Here is an 18,314-nt window from a genome sequence, read left to right on the forward strand (position 1 = left end):
TTAAATCCACCAACATTTGGTTATTTATATTCAGGGATTCCGTGTGGTCGTAAGCAGAGGGGCGAGGTTTAAATTTCTTATGTTTATTGAACCAAAAATATAATCTTTTGCCAATAAACAAAATTTCTTTATTATTTATTTATATTTTTGCCTTGAAGTTGACAAAACTTCTTCATTACATTATTCCACTTCTCTGCCACTAACTATGCCAGGGCGTGGCTGAAGAATTACATTTGTTCGGTTTTGATGAAAATTGACATCCGCTACATTTTCAGGGTGATCAATCCAAAAATAATGTTTTAAAGTTGGAAAACATATGACCAAAAAGGCTTTTACTAATTATGTAGGATAAATTAAGGCACGACAAATGTACGACAAGGCATGACAACTACTCTTGCTGATTCTCTATTCGTGTGACATTTAAGCAAGTCATTCGAGCAATCTGTTATTTTATATTAATAAGAAGCAAGCGCTTTTAATTTAGACGGACTAGTATGTTTTTTTTTTTTCGTTATAAAAATCTTTGTAAAAAAATTAAACATTTTTTCTTTCAGGCTGATGGGCTGAGATTTGGGTAAATTGAATAATTTGTTGATATATTTACTTTTCATTGTCATTTTTTTAAGGTAAACATTTACTATCAAAAACAACAATACTCACTATTAAAAAAACACATTTACGATTTTAAAAAAGTAAGCAAATATTTTTTTTCTTTCAACTTCAGGAAACATTTTCTTTTTATGCTTGACTCGTATTTAAAAAAAAAATATTCTCCCCCAACTATAAAAAAAATAACTTTCTTTTTTCTCTATAAATATTTTTAGCAGAAAAAAAAAACAAAACAGTAAGAGCAATTTGTCATGCCTTAATTTGTCGCGCATAAATAGTAAAATCACAACCGAAAACAAGAAAGAAGATTGAACTATCTCACAAGCATAAAGATCGCTTCATTATTTGTTATCTCGCAGACCTCATATGTTCAGCAACAAACGACAAAATAAAATAAAATTGAATAATGAGCAATGGTACTGATGACAAATCAGCACATAATTTCTTGAATTATACAATAAACGTGACTTAAAATGAGTGCTTTATGCCAAATTATTGATTGTATATGATAAAATTTGTGAACATTTTTACATCAAATACCCGTCCCTACTAATCCCTAACTGTGCATCGAACATATACCATATACCTAGTTTGCTGTACAAAGGCCATACAAAATTTCAACCAGATCGGCCTAGTAGATTGCAAAAAAAAAAAAAAAATGTGGAACTTAAAGACTAATCCCCATTAAACTCTAACTTGGTTCATTGTGCCTTATCATAACAAATGGTCCATACAAAATTTTAGCCAGATTGGCTGGTAGTTTTCGAGAAAAAAAAGTGGAATGGACAGACAAACAGACAAACTAAAAGAATATATATATATATATATATATATATATATATATATATATATATATATATATATATATATATAATTATGTTCTTATTAATGTAATTAATCACTTTGTTATTTTTTACATTTAATAATAATGACAATAATAATAGTACTATTAATAATAATAATAATAATAATAATAATAATAATAATAATAATAATAATAATGAACGTCTTTTTCTGACTACCGTTATTTCAATAAATCGAAATTCTCCACTTTTTCAACAGTTGAAAATTGCTATTTTGCTTCAAGCGCGTATGTTGTGTTCTCTAAAAATCTCCTGTTGGTGTCCTCTCGAAAATACCTTCTACCTCTCCCCACTATAATAACAATGGGATTTATCGTTCTGGATGAGGTTGCAGTGCACTGCCGACTACATGAGTAGTACGACATTGAGATTGGACAATAGAATCCAACAATACATACCTCGTAAAATTAGGACGGGAAATCTTCCGTTAAACGATTGCTCTAAAAAATACATACGGATCCTCTCTCACTGAACAATTAATTAAAACCCCGACGTTCACATGAAATTCAAGCATTGGTTCATTTACGATCTTAAGTCACACTCACTCGTTAGACGAACTAACACTTTTACAGATGACCTATGTTCGTTTGAAGGGCTCTTCCTTTTGTAAACAGAGACAGTGGCTATTTAGATTAGGCGTATTTAGTTTCTAAGATACCCCCATTATATATGTACCATAACAATACTTTTATTTTAAGTATATGCAGTTTTCGCCCACTCCCTTTAAAAATACCGCGATATAGCTCTGTTGAGTGAGGGCGAAACTAGTCAGCTGGACTTTTTAAAACTTTTAATCATAAACGATAAAACATATCTTCCGTTCAAAATTGTAGTGATATATATATGTTGTGTGTGTTGTTTTGGTAAAATGTTTTTTCAATTATAATTAACTTTTTGTGTCAACCAATCCTTTTTGTTTAGAAGTTCAATATATGTAAAATACAACAACAGAGCATATATAAAAGAACAACAGTATAGTTATATTCTAAGATCCAAATATTTATTTTTTTATATAAAAGTGTTCCTCCAGTATGTTAAAATTTCGATACATTATTTTACAGATCCGTTTCGTTATGCACGAAAAAAAAAAAACGGTATTGATATAATAATAACTGTTTGTTTCTGCATAACGAAACGGATTTGTAAAACTGAACTGAAATTTTAACATTTTGGAGGAGCTGTTTTGCATGAAAAATAAATATTTGGATCTTGGAATTTATATTTGGCGAATCACCCTTAGGTGATAAAAAAGAAATGGACAAAAGATTTGGAGAAAAGAAGAAAATTAAAAAATAAAAAATCAGGAAAAAACGCAGATGTGAAGTCAATTAGATCTCAAAAGAACAAACAGTTCATTCCCGGAAAAAACGTTAACAATTTAAATTCTGAGGTGTCAGAATTAGCGTCACAGAACGAATTGTATGACGTTAGGCATTTTAAAATGTTGCTAACTTGTTTCCTACGTAATGTTATTAATTATAAATTGCTTGGTTTTAATAAAGATAACTTCGGGTATTTTTAATTTTTTTAAAAACTAGTTTCAGAATGAATCATTTCGTGTTATTGAGTAGAATTTGTCTAAAATCAGATAGAGGTCAATTGTGTTTTGTAAATGTTGATAAATTGAGCTAGAGTTTACAAAATGCATCGTGAGTCGGTGGGATAGTGGTTGTAATTATTATGATGATGGGAGTTGCATCGTTTTTCTTTTTTCTAATGTTTTTTAATACAATTTTTGAACTTCTGAAAGGCCGCATATATGAATTTTTTTCTTATTTTGTCCTTTAGTCTTCACATTTCACAAACAATGTTTCTGACAAATGAGAAGAATTGCTGTTTTCTGAGTCAGAATATATCCACTTAACACTTATCGTTTGCTAGTTTTTGACATTGAAGAGGTATTTCTTAGCACCTTACATCAAGTGGCTTTGTCTGGAGAAATTTCCATAAAAACTTTGATATCACTTTAAGAAGATTTATTGAAATTCAATTTCTTCTGAAGTTTGAAATTTAAGACATTTTGTTATAATCAAAACCATTTAATGGACTCTGAAATTAGGGTTCTAGTCATAAGATATAATAGCATATATATGTGTGTGTGTGTGTGTGTGTGTGTGTGTGTGTGTGTGTGTGTGTGTGTGTGTGTGTGTGTGCGTGCGCGCGTGTTAATTTCAACTGTATTTTTCACAGTTAACGTTGACCGTGCCATTTGTTTCTTGCTAATAGATTCAGAGATGGCTTCGTGGCTGGGTTCGAATCTCCCAACCTGATGATTTCCAAAAAGGGTGAAACACTAGTGTCTGTAGGCATTAAAATAATTATAGTAATATATATATATATATATATATATATATATATATATATATATATATATATATATATATATATATATATACGAGATATATATCCTGAATTTTTCATATGTACGGCCTTTCAGAAGTTCAAAATTGTATTCAGAAACATTAGAAAAACGATGCAACTCCCATCATCATAATAAAGCTAATAGCTACATTGGTTTTACAACCACTGCCGTACCCCACTAACTCACTATGCATCTTGTAAACTCTAGCTCAATTTATCAACATTTACAAAACGTAATTGATCTTCATCTAATTTAAGTTTGTCAAAAGTAAACCCCAAATCCACATTCTATTCTCCTTAATAACTATCGATCACATTTCATTCAAATTGGAAAGATTTAGCTTTTCAAATGAAAGTATTTGCCATATTATCTCCTCCTCCAACAACTCTTTAAAATATTTCAAAGAAACTGAAATGCTGGGTATATTTATTATTATGTTCATCGTGCTTATGATTGAGGTACAACAATTCCTGATATGATTTTGTTTTTTCTTTCCACATTTTTTGCAGGTGAAAGATCAGGATGTGGTTATCGAATCGAAATGATTCGTTAATCTGCCTGACTCTTGTCTCCATGGCGATGGCAGTAATAGTGACTGGAGTGTCGTCAGTTAAGTTGGAGCGGGAGGCACCATCGTGTCAGTCACCACCCGTCTTGATGGGTGACCGACGTGAGAACCCCCTGGCCAACCTTGAAGGACACACAACGGTAGTGGCACTTTTTAGTGCCAACTGAAAATCTTGTCTAAAAAAAGCAGTTCGGTAAGTTTGATCGATCTACATTCATGTAATTCAAAACCCGATCATCTTGATGTGGGTAACTGTTTCTCTGTAGAATTGGTCAAATCTGTATTCATTTTTTTTTTTTAATTATTAACTAGTTCAGTTTTAATATAAAGAGAATGATAGAGGATAATTCAATTTTCATCTCAGGGGTCCATCCTGGGCCCAACTCTCTTCCTGATCTACATCAATGATCTTCCAAAACACATACTTAAATCATTCGTTGATATCTATGCTGATGACACGACCATCTATGGCAACACATCAAAGGCTGTAAATGACCAAGTTCTCTCTGATTCTCCATCCTCTGATCTTGAGCGTGTGGTCCATTGGTACAATGGGGGAAGAAGTGGTGGGTTACCTTTAATGCATCTAAAACCAAGCTTATATCTTTACATCATCAACGCTATGATCCCCATCTGGCATCAATTGAAATGGATGTCTCTCGCCTTGGGGAGGCTCTGTGTTTTGACAAGCTTCTGGAATTGACCTTTACTCCTGACCTGAATGGAACACGTACATCAAGCCTGTTGCCAAGGTCACTGGAAAAATGGTAGGATCCTTCTACCGCTCCAGAAGATATCTCACTGCTGATGCAATTCTCTATCTATATAAAAGCCAAGTACGTCCAAGGATGGAGTACTACTGCCACATTTGGGCAGGAGCTGCTAAAAACAGCCTACCCTGCCTTCACAGAGTACAAAATAAACTTCGTAGCTTAGTGGGGGATGCCCTTTCTCTTCCCTGCAACCTCTCTCCCACAGAAGAGCCTGTCTTTGTTTTATCGTTATTTCCATGGCAAGTGCTCGTCTGAGCTCCAATCTCTGCCCCCCCTTCGCCAATCTTTCATGAAAACACCCATCTAGCTGAAACTACAGTCATTAATTTTCCCCACTCTTTATCTGTGCCTAAATCAAAACATAGATTCCATGAACAAAGCTTCTTTCTTAGAACTGCACGCCTGTGGAACTCTGTTCCGTTTGCCTGTTTCCCACCTGACTACAACTTGGATGTCTTCAAGTCCAACATAAACAAATTCCTGATAAAACCACCCCTTTAAGTAAGACACTTTATCAAATTTCCATTACTAACGATTACTACGATATTATCCCATTGATAACTGTACACGCAATAACCCTTATCTCCGAGCCGAGTGGCTTCCAGGCCTTGATATGTGGTGACTACTATGTAAAAAAAAAAAGAAAAAGAAGAATATAGAGTAAGGGTGGTTTAGTCATATCAATTTCGTAAAGTTTTAGCCTGTAGTTTTTTTTAAAAAACCTAATTGTGAACTGGTATGGTTACCCGTCGTTGTCTAGGATAGTGTAGAAGACATGGACAGTAAAATAAAAGTTTCGGAATTTTTGAGATAAGAATTGGTTGTTTGTATTATTTGTATTATTCGGACTACTGTTCTCATCTTAAGTGTTATTTTCACAGTGTTTCTGTTGATATAATCTCCAACCTTCTTTTTAGGTGTATCTTGTTGAACTCAGGAATCTTTTTGTCGAACTCGTGGCGTAAGGGGCATTGGTATAGTGAATAAAGTTCTTGGTAAAATCCAGTTATAAGTTACACTCTTCTGGCGGGTGAAAGTTCAATCCTCAGTGTGGATGACACTCAAAATATAATTGCCAATTACTTAGGACTTCTACATGGCTAACAGAATGAGAGTATTCTACTCCATGGATTAAATAAATGATTCCGTTTGAAATTCTGTGCAGATTTCTGAATTCAACAGAAAGATTCCCGAGTTTAATAAAAAAGATTCTCGAGTTTGACAAGATACACTTGAAGGAAGGAGGAGATTACATCGATTGAAACGTTGAGAAAATAAGTTAACACTCAAGATGAGAACAGTTAGTCGAAGCTTCCAAATAATTAAAAAAAAAAAAATAGAAGAGTTAAAATTATTTTCTTTTTAAACATCTCTCTATCTATCCCTTATCTCTCTCCTCCTTCTCTTCTTCCCCTCTTTTTTCTCCTTCTCTTTGTTCCTTCCTCATCTTTTCTATCATTATTTTTTACTACATCTTTCTCCCATTTCCTGTTGTTTCTCTTTTCTCCTTTCTCTCTGTCTACCTTCATATTCCTCTCCCCCTCTCTCTTTCTCTTTATAACTTTTTAAATCTCTTTATCATCTCTTGTTTTCTCTGACAACCGCAAAAAAAAAAAAAGAAAGAATTTTTGATAGATTACTACATAATGCCATTAAAAAATCGCTCTAACTACCGACCCTCTCTCTAACTAATTTATGTTGGACAAAGCACATCTCTAAAATTGTCAAGAAGGTTGAGATTATCTTGGCTTCATTCAGCAATACCTTTGTTAGCGGCTCTTCAAATATTTATTTAAAACTGCATGCAGCCATGGTGCAACCACACTTAGAATTGACATCATTAATCTAGGAGCCTTGCTCAGAATATTGACCACCTAGAACCCAGTCAGATACGAGCAACCAAGCGAATACTCTCCATCAAATACTGATGTTTATTTCCTCCCCGTGGCAGGAAGATGTGACACAAGGGTCGGAAAGTGGGATTTGAAAAGCCATCGTCCTAGAGGAAGAGCACTCTAGCCTTCAAAAAATGCCCGAGCAGCCTCATTGGCATTCTTTCGTAAGTGGCACCTCAGATGATTAGCAAGAAAATAACCAATTCTCAAAGGGTGAGAAGGCATGTGGCGACTTAATTGTGAATTGATTCCTATGAACGTTGAAAAGCAAATGGTTCTCATTGCTACACTCTTTCTTTTTTTTTTTTTTTTGCTTCATTGGAATTCACTTTCTTCATCACTCCCCGAAACAAGGGAGTTTTCACATAAACGTGTGAACTCAAACTATTTTCAACTAGTGAAAATTGTTCCAAACTCCAAGAAGTAACATGTCTTGCTCAGAATATTGACCGACTGGAACCCATTCAGAAACGTGCAACCAAGCAAATACTCCCCATCAAACACTGGTCACATTTGCTCGATCGAAATCAGCAATGAAATGGTTTCTGGTACTACCCACACAGACCTCTTCCTGTTACAGAAGTGACTAAAACGTTATGATGGAGATCGTCATATTCATTGGAGTTTTAGGTCCAAATTAGATCACTGTATAAACGTCGGCACTCAAGGGAGAGAGGATTAAACTTCTTGGACTTCAAAACATTAAAGTGAAGCTTTGCACATAAAATATACCACAAGGATTTGAGTTTTATTTTATTTTTTTTTATTGTGATTATGCATTTAATGACTTTTTTCTCGTCTTCTTTTTTTCTCTTTGTAAAAGATTGGAACGCATTCGAAGAATTTTTCACGCTAACAACGAAACCGTGCAGTTCATGGTCGTCAATTCTTTGTCAAACCAAGCAAAACGGTCTTTGAAACGGTTACAGAACACCGGCAATTTTACCATCTTTCAAGATGAATTCTTTCTCCATATATGGAAAAGGATGAAGGGCGAGAAAGGAGACATATTCATTTACAATCGGTGAGTTGCATTTTGCTTTTTCAAACGCACATCGTTGCAATCGTGATTCGAGAGGACAAAGAATTCACATAAAAATAAAGTTTGTATGACGAGAGTCCAGAAATATTTTCAGCACGTATTTAGCTCCTGCTGATGCGTATGAACAGGTCTGTGTGTATGTGTGTGTGTGTGTGTGTGTGTGTGTGTGTGTGTGTGTGTGTGTGCGTGATAACTCATTTAAAGTAGTGTTTATTTGACGTGGAGAATGTGTACGTTGTTCAAACTGCTGTATGTGCGTATATGTCTCTTCCATAGATTTTCATCTTATCAACTGTCTGGTCTGCTCTTGCGATAATTTCTTTGTTTTGTTTAAATTAAGACTAGTCAATCGAAAAGAGGGGATGACTTTCGAAAATATCGGCGAAAAAAGCGATCCCTCCCTGTTGAGGATGAAGGAATTAATGTTTTTAGCCAATTTTTTATATTTGTTGTCCAAAGGTCCGTGTTTCAAAACGATACTGTTCTTGTGAAACTCCATCGCTTCTGTCGAAAGTTTTAGGCATACATACATAAATACAAAAATACGTACATACATTTAAACAAACAGGTGAGATTTATATTATAAATGGAGAGTGTGTATGTTGTTCAAATTACTATGTGTCATATTTTTTTGGGCGGGGGGGGGGTTTGATCATATAAAACTGGATTTGGGCCGTTGATAATTTATGACATTTCTTTATATAGTGTGGGAATCGACTCCCAGCTGATTTTAATGGTTTATTTTATTGCTTTTCATTTTACTCTTATTCATCTCCAAAAAAGCATATTGCCACTGGGAGGTAACGAGCTACTTATTAGGGACCTTCCCTATAAGAGCATTTTAAATAGGGAGTTGAGCTACAAGATGTCTGTTCGCACTACATTCAAATTTCTGGATGTTAGTACAGTCAAGGAAGCAGGAAGCAGAGAGGGGAGTCTAGCAGTTTGAGGGAAGAAACTATCCCAGTAGAAAACGTTTCGGCATCTGAGGAGTTTTATAGTGACTGGGTGTGGTTTTGCTACCTATCAGGTTAATCAGGAGTATTTACTTGGGACACAAGTGCTACGAGTTCGTCAGAGCACATTTCATTAAAGTACTTGTAAAACAAGCACAAGGATGCAACATTACGGTGATGAGACAGGTTGGAGATTGATCGATAGTGCAGGAACTTTTAGATTGGAGATTCTTTTTTTTTTTGACCCTGTCTAATACAGAGAGACTGGTGGTAGATGTACCAGCTTATATGTGGCAACAATACTCCATGGGCGAATGGTGGCTTTGTAGAAATATAATAGGATATTAACTTTTGATGAAGACGCATTGATTGGTTGAAAAAAAATTTTTTTTTTTTATTTAATTTGTGTCAAAATATGCAACTTTCCTTGTTTTGTTAATATTTTTCTAATCTCCTCATGACAGCTTCCAAATAATAAATATAATATATAATATATAAGGATTTGCTAAGAATTTTAAAACCAGTTTAAATGATTTTCTATTCGACAATTAAATGCGCCCCAATTCTTTTCACGTTTTTAAAAGTCGTCAGCAATTTTTTTTTTTTTTTTGTTTGTTTCAACTATTAACAAAAGATCAAAATGGCTGAACTGTTTAACAAGAAACTAAAATGTAATGCAGTGGATTTAATTTCGCAATTGAATTTATTTTAAATAAGATTTTTTAAAATACATTTTATTTTATGCGATTGCATTTTTCATTTTAATAACTATTTGATTAATAGTAAAAAATTATTTTTACTATTACCAACGTCCCTAAGTGAAAGTTACATAAAGGTGTAAGTCACATAGTTGCAAGGAAAATACACATTGAAACATACATGAAGTTGTAATTTTATTAATATAGTGAAGAAGTTTTCTGTAACAGTAACATGATTGATCTCTGTTTTGCTTTGTGTATACACGCAATATCTTGCATAGTATTAAATTGTGAGTGAGTTGGGAAAACAGGCATGTTAAAAGTCACATAAAAATACACCAGTCAATTTAAACGTGATTATGGCATAATAGTACTACACAGCTTTTCTTACTTTTTACCCAGTTATTTCGTGGGAATTACAATTCAGTTTTAGCTGCAATGCAAATCTGACGGGATGCTATATTGCCAGGAATTGATGGGAGATGAGAAATAAATTCATACTCGAAACCGACCTGCATTAAATTACATTTTTACTTTAATATGTGACTGCCGAACTAACTTGCCTTATATTCTTATATCCCCGTGTTCCTGTTGAATAAGGTTGATTTAATTGTAGAGAAGATGACGGTATTTTATTTGGAACTTTGTGCCTCTATCATCTTCTTCTTCTTAGGCCAGATCAACTAGATAAATATTTACATGGCCGACTCAAAAACTGGCCATCTTCAAGTATTTCATGTACACTAACTCCTCTCTGTACATATATCACAGTAGAGGACAGCTTATTGTGTTTCTGAATTTTTGAGATGAGGATTAATAATGTATATTTTGGACTACTTTGGAATAATGTATTATTTGGACTACTATTCTCATGTTGAGTGTTATCTGTACAACATTTCGGCCAATGTAACCTCCGACTTTCTTCAGATGTATCTTGTCGAAGTCAGGAATCTGCATGAAATTTCAAATGAAATTTTTTTATTTAATCCATACTGCTAGTAAGCTATCGTTCCATCAGCCATGATTGGGTAGAAGTCTTAAATAATTCACAATTGTATTCTTTGTATCGCTTGCACTAAGGATGAAATCGTCAATCTTCAGAAGAGTGTAACATACAACTGAATTTTACCTAGTACTATTATGCAATAATCACGTTGACACACCGGTTCCTGTCAGATCACCAAAGTTAAACAATGTTGAGCCTGGTCATTACTAAAATGAGTGACCAATTTGGGAAGTCCAGGTGCTGTATGTAGGAGGACGTCGACATCTCCCTGCAAGAGTTGCAAAAACCTAATGTCGTTATCTCCCCTAATGGGGATATACATGTGACTCGGGACTGCTTGTGAATTTCATACTCTCATGGAACTTCCTCCTTCGGAGGAAGACGGTTAACCAAAATAGGATTAGTGCTGTTTCATACACACATTATGCCATCGGTTCTTGTGGGCAGTATAGATTTGAAGAAGGGCGGAGGTTACATCAACCAAAACGTTATGCAAATAACATTACAGATAAAAACAGTAGTTTAAATACTCTAAGTAAATCCTGTTACATATTTATGAGTGTGATTTTAGTTCTTTTTTGAGTATCTTGTGGAAACCTTGTTTCAGCAATAATGATAACAACAACTGGGATCAGCAAATATGTAATATTTAATTTTATCAAAAGTAAAGACATTCATTAATAATTTATCGACTTTATTTATACATAATTTATCAATTTTATTTATACATAATTTATCAATTTGATTTATACATACTTTATTAATGTTATTTATACATAATTTATCGACTTTATTTATATATAATTTATCAATTTTATTTATACATAATATATTAATTTTATTTATACATAATTTATCAATTTTATTTAGACATAATTTATCAATTTTATTTAGACATAATTTATCAATTTTATTTATACATAATTTATCAATTTTATTAAGACATAATTTATCAATTTTATTTATATATAATTTATCAACTTTATTTATACATAATATATTAATTTTATTTATACATAATATATCAATTTTATTTATACATACTTTATCAACTTTATTTATACATAATTTATCAATTTTATTTATACATAATTTACCAATTTTATTCATACATAATATATTAATTTTATTTATACATAATATATTAATGTTATTTATGCATAATTTATCAATTTTATTCAGACATAATTAATCAATTTTATTTATACATGATTTATCGATTTTATTTATACATAATTTATTAATGTTATTTATACATAATTTATTAATGTTATTTATACATAATTTATCAATTTTATTTATACATAATTTATCAATTTTATTTATACATAATTTATCAATTTTATTTATACATGATTTATCGATTTTATTTATACATAATTTATTAATGTTATTTATACATAATTTATTAATGTTATTTATACATAATTTATCAATTTTATTTATACATAATTTATCAATTTTATTTATACATAATTTATCAACTTAATTTATACATAATTTATCAATTTTATTCACACATAATTTATCAATTTTATTTATATATAATTTATCAACTTAGTGTTTTGTTTAATAAACAAAAGAAAAAAATTAAAGAAATGTTAAAATGTCTAGAAAGTGTTATATGGACTTCTGATCAAGTTTATAAGACTGATAAGCTGTCCCTATATATAGAAGTTAGTCCGTGATTGTGAATTGTTTTGTTTAGATGACAGTAGGCAGGTTTCCGGTCGGAACTTGGCTGCCCTCAAAGTATATGTAAAGCACTTAAAAACATAGGTTCTTTTGGCAAATTTGAACGGAAACTTTATTTAATTCACGAGGATAGCATGCCCTTGTTCCATCAGTCGTGACCAATAGACGTTTTAAATAAATTACAGTCTCTCTCTCTCTCTGCATTAAACCGTCAACCTCCAGAAGAGTGTAACTTACAACTTAATATTACTTAGTACTTTATCGATCATGTGACGGGTCCTTGTAGCACTAAATAACATAAGTTCCTTTGGCAAATTAGGGTTTTCACTGGTGATAGCCTTTGGGTTATCGCTTATATAATCATTGGGAGCATATATGGTTGAAGTCCAATATAAGGCAACCAATTAAGTTTGAGTATTTTGAACTCATCAATATTCATTATTTCAACCAAGTAAAGATCGAATGTTTCAGGGCTCTTTTCTCTGTTGTTGTTGTTGTTGTTGTTGTTGTTGAGGAGGAGGAGGAGGAGGAGGAGCATCATTCATTTATTCATTTCGTATGAATCAGATGATTGTTGTCAGCATTTTTCTCCAGCTATCTTTCTAGTTCGAACTATTTTCGGGATGGACCACATGAAGGTTACCAACGTCCCTAAGTGAAAGTGTTTCTGTGGAAAAAACTGTATTCGAACTTGAAATACCCAGGTTGTCAATCCTTGTTGTTAACCATTTAACCACCATTACATTGTTGTTGTTGCTTTTGTTGTTGTTTTCATTACTGAAACAGGGGTTCAACAAACTCTTTTGTTTATTTATAAATACAATTAAAAGTGGAATAATTCTTATCAGCAATAATCACCCTTCGAGATATTTGTTGTGGAACAAAAAAAAAAAAAAATGAGCAAGCTAGGGTTGAATTTGATTCATTGTTTTCTCTGCAATCCCTGCATTTAAAAAATAGTTGTGTGAAAAACTTCTACTAATAATTGTGTATTTAAAAATTTTTTAATATAGAAATTATTGATTTATTTCTTTTTTGAACAGTTGCGGTCAACAGGTGTACAAATTCACTCATCCACAATCTGAAGATACAATTAAGGTTTACCGATCGATTTGTGAGGCCCTTTATTTGAATGTGTGCAACTGTCAAGTCATTCTGAAAAGAAAAGATTACAAAAGATGAGTGAACAGATTTCAAAGAAGACGCCTAGTCCCAAAACATCGTCACAATCATGGACATCCTCATCGCGGCGATAAAAAAGACTCCAAACAAAGCGCAGTTACCAACAAAACAAAGAAATTATCGCAAGAGCAGACCAGACAGTTGATAAGATGAAAATCTACGTGAGAAGAATTTATTTTGAAAAAAGGACGAGAAGAAGAACTAAATGTAGATAAACGAAATTGTAGTTGACAATGACAGGAATTAAATTCCTTTATAGGTATTTCTATTTGACAAAAGCAACAAATAAATCCTGATAAAGAAAATTCTACTTGACAATGACAAGAGTTAGACTCCTTTAAAGGTATTTCTATTTGACAAAAGCAACAGATAGACGCTGAGAAAGGAAATTCTACTTGACAATGACAAGAGTTAGACTCCTTTAAAGGTATTTCTATTTGACAAAAGCAACAAATAAATCCTGAACAAGAAAATTCTACTTGACAATGACAAGAGTTAGACTCCTTTAAAAGTATTTCTATTTGACAAAAGCAACAAATAGACACTGAGAAAGGAAATTCTACTTGACAATGACAAGAGTTAGACTCCTTTAATGGTATTTCTATTTGACAAAAGCAACAAATAAACGCTAAGAAAGAAAATTCTACTTGACAATGACAAGAGTTAGACTCCTTTAAAGGTATTTCTATTTGACAAAAGCAACAAATAGACACTGAGAAAGGAAATTCTACTTGACAATGACAAGAGTTAGATTCCTTTAATGGTATTTCTATTTGACAAAAGCAACAAATAAACGCTAAGAAAGAAAATTCTACTTGACAATGACAAGAGTTAGACTCCTTTAAAGGTATTTCTATTTGACAAAAGAAACAGATAGACGCTGAGAAAGGAAATTCTACTTGACAATGACAAGAGTTAGACTCCTTTAATGGTATTTCTATTTGGCAAAAGCAACAAATAAATCCTGATAAAGAAAATTCTACTTGACAATGACAAGAGTTAGACTCCTTTAAAGGTATTTCTATTTGACAAAAGCAACAAATAGACACTGAGAAAGGAAATTCTACTTGACAATGACAAGAGTTAAACTCCTTTAAGGGTATTTCTATTTGACAAAAGCAACAAATAAACGCTAAGAAAGAAAATTCTACTTGACAGTGACAAGAATTAGACTCCATTAAAGGTATTTCTATTTGACAAAAGCAACAAATAAACGCTGAGAAAGGAAATTCTACTTGACAATGACAAGAGTTAGACTCCTTTAAGGGTATTTCTATTTGACAAAAGCAACAAATAAACGCTAAGAAAGAAAATTCTACTTGACAATGACAAGAGTTAGACTCCTTTAATGGTATTTCTATTTGACAAAAGCAACAAATAAACGCTAAGAAAGAAAATTCTACTTGACAATGACAAGAGTTAGACTCCTTTAAAAGTATTTCTATTTGACAAAAGCAACAAATAGACACTGAGAAAGGAAATTCTACTTGACAATGACAAGAGTTAGACTCCTTTAATGGTATTTCTATTTGACAAAAGCAACAAATAAACGCTAAGAAAGGAAATTCTACTTGACAATGACAAGAGTTAGACTCCTTTAAACGTATTTCTATTTGACAAAAGCAACAAACAAACCCCGAGAAAGGAAAATCTAGTTGACAATGACAAGAGTTAGACTCCTTTAAGGGTATTTCTATTTGTCAAAATCAACAAATAAACCCAGAGAAAGGAAATTCTACTTGACAATGACAAGAGTTAGACTCCTTTAAACGTATTTCTATTTGACAAAAGCAACAAATAGATGCTGAGAAAAGAAATTCTACTTGACAATGACAAGAGTTAGACTCCTTTAATGGTATTTCTATTTGACAAAAGCAACAAATAGACACTGAGAAAGGAAATTCTACTTGACAATGACAAGAGTTAGACTCCTTTAATGGTATTTCTATTTGACAAAAGCAACAAATAAACGCTAAGAAAGGAAATTCTACTTGACAATGACAAGAGTTAGACTCCTTTAAACGTATTTCTATTTGACAAAAGCAACAAACAAACCCCGAGAAAGGAAAATCTAGTTGACAATGACAAGAGTTAGACTCCTTTTAAGGTATTTCTATTTGTCAAAATCAACAAATAAACCCAGAGAAAGGAAATTCTACTTGACAATGACAAGAGTTAGACTCCTTTAAAAGTATTTCTATTTGACAAAAGCAACAAATAGACACTGAGAAAGGAAATTTTACTTGACAATGACAAGAGTTAGACTCCTTTAATGGTATTTCTATTTGACAAAAGCAACAAATAAACGCTAAGAAAGGAAATTCTACTTGACAATGACAAGAGTTAGACTCCTTTAAACGTATTTCTATTTGACAAAAGCAACAAATAGACGCTGAGAAAAGAAATTCTACTTGACAATGACAAGAGTTAGACTCCTTTAAAGGTATTTCTATTTGACAAAAGCAACAAATAAATCCCGAGAAAGGAAAATCTACTTGACAATGACAAGAGTTAGACTTTTTTAAAGGGGTTTCTATTTGACAAAGCCAACCAATAAACTCTGCACAAAGAAACTGAACCGACAAATACGACAAACAAGATTAGGTATTGATACTATTTCTGCTATCGTTAGGACAAGAGTCCATTCCATTATCTCAACTTTTGTTATCAAACCCTTTGCTATTCTCTATGAATTCACCCCGATAAAACCGCTGGTCTCTGGGTGGAAGATACCATGAATAGGTTAGATTTGTTAATATTTGTTGTAACATTTTCGCTTGTCAAAACTTATTTTATCTTTTTCAAGACACAATGTTTTTTTTTTGTTTTTTTTTAAACCTTGTTGGATAGCAAAGAAAATTTAGTTATTTCTCTTGTTTCAATTTTTTATGGGGAAGTAACTTTATTTTCTTGCAAGCGATTATGTATTTTTTTTTTTTTTTTGTTATTGTAGTCTGACTATCATTTCATCATTATGAATAAATCCGTGAAAATTTGAATTATTTTATTATCATTTATTTTGTTGCATGAATTAATCTTTTAACAATGTGTAGATACAATGGCCGAGAAAGAAAATGGCTACTTAGTTCTTAGAATGCATCCAAAAAGTCTTAAAAATTATGTTTATGACAATGATTTTATGTGGAAATAATATTTCAACTTGTCATGAAGCTATCTGACAATTTTGAAATGATTCAATGCTATTAGATTTTCAAGCGTCAGTTAATAACGAATTCTTGTAAACATGAAATTTCTAAATTATCACATGCATTGAATCATTATTCGCAGTCAAATGATGGTTTGAGATGAAAATGTTCCAAGATCAATTTCGTTATTCAATATGAAAAAAAAAACTCATGTTTTGAACAAAGCAAACTTTCTTTATAAACAATAATCTTTATAATTTATATGTAGAATTAAGATTTCTTTCAGTCTCAGTTTTTACGTAAACGTCGAATTCAGCAGCCATTTTCTTTCTAAGACGTGATGTCTACACATTACCCATTTTGATACTAATACTAATTGATTGGAATGATACGTAATCAATTTAAAGGGAATTCTACTATACGATTCTATGTCTCTATGAGATAACCATTCTCATGTGCATGGGGGTCTTGATATCAATCTGGGCTGGTGCACTAGCCTCCCCCTCTTAAACAGGATGCAGAAAAGAATTTCTAACCTAATAGGCCCAGTACTATCTGTCAAGCTCACCTCACTGTAGTGTTGCTTCACTGTGTTTGCTTTCCAAGTACTCCCATGGAATGTGTTCCAGTGAACTTACTACCTTCTATGTAAATACTCATGACCAACTGAACTAGCAGCAAGATCTCACCTCTTCAATGTAGAGGTCACTAGACGCTGGAAGATTTTCTACTCTAATAGCTTTATTCTTCAGATCGCCTGCCCTAGAAATTTCTGCCCTGTTTCCTCTTTCCCTGACTATATCAATATGCCAAAATTTATATATAATATGAACAAACATTTTGCTACCCAAATTCTGATCCAGGTTGATTCCCTATAAATCTGGACTCTATCTCACAATAGCCCCTTACACTTCAGTGCCTTGTTTGAAGAAAAAAGTTAAAAAAAAAAAAAATGGCAAGAATTAAACTATTCTAAAGGGAAAGGCTACAATCAAAATGTAATGTCAGCTATTTTTTCAGTTGTCAGTCCTTCTTAGATAAAACCATTTTTAGTTTTATCTCAATCCAAAGTGCCCCCTTTTTGGGAGCTGCATTTTCCTAATATTAGAAATCGGCCTTATGTCTAACGCTGCCCTTATGGGGAGACAAATAGAGGATAAAACAGAATTCTTTAAAGCCGGATGGAACCAACAAACAAGAACGACACAACATATGCGAGGAAGGAAAATAACAGGATTACCAGAAACAAAAACCGGAGATTATGAAAGAAAACACTGAGAAACAATTCTTTACTTTTTTTAATGTTGTCTCGATTTCTACAAATAAATGTAGGGTATTTTTGCACTGCTGAATCAGGAAAGAGCATTCTCTTGGTAGAGAAAGGAGAGTAATAGCAGACCCTACATAAGTAGAAACGAAACACGGGGACAAGCTACAGACCATAGAGAAGAATATTGGAAGGGTAAAAAGAGGGAACACATACCTATAAGGTGCATTAAATAAGCTTCCAGACTTTTTT

The 18,314-nt window shown here is 32.5% G+C and overlaps 1 long non-coding RNA gene across 2 annotated transcripts in view; it reads left to right on the plus strand.

Annotated features, from left to right (window-relative positions):
- Positions 1-16,648, plus strand: part of LOC145292248 (uncharacterized) — a 20,660-nt gene extending 4,012 nt beyond the window's left edge. The window contains exons 2-5 of one of the 2 annotated variants that reach the window (XR_013869580.1): positions 4,344-4,595; positions 7,894-8,094; positions 13,511-14,076; positions 14,162-16,648. This is a non-coding gene — a long non-coding RNA (uncharacterized LOC145292248). Of the gene's footprint in view, positions 1-4,343; positions 4,596-7,893; positions 8,095-13,510 lie in introns of both variants that reach the window. The other variant, XR_013869579.1, reaches the window with a different exon arrangement.
- The last annotated feature ends 1,666 nt before the right edge of the window (positions 16,649-18,314 follow it).

The sequence above is a fragment of the Euprymna scolopes genome, chromosome 2 (assembly GCF_053919585.1).
Source record: "Euprymna scolopes isolate OS-2025 chromosome 2, ASM5391958v1, whole genome shotgun sequence".
Taxonomy (NCBI): domain Eukaryota; kingdom Metazoa; phylum Mollusca; class Cephalopoda; order Sepiida; family Sepiolidae; genus Euprymna; species Euprymna scolopes.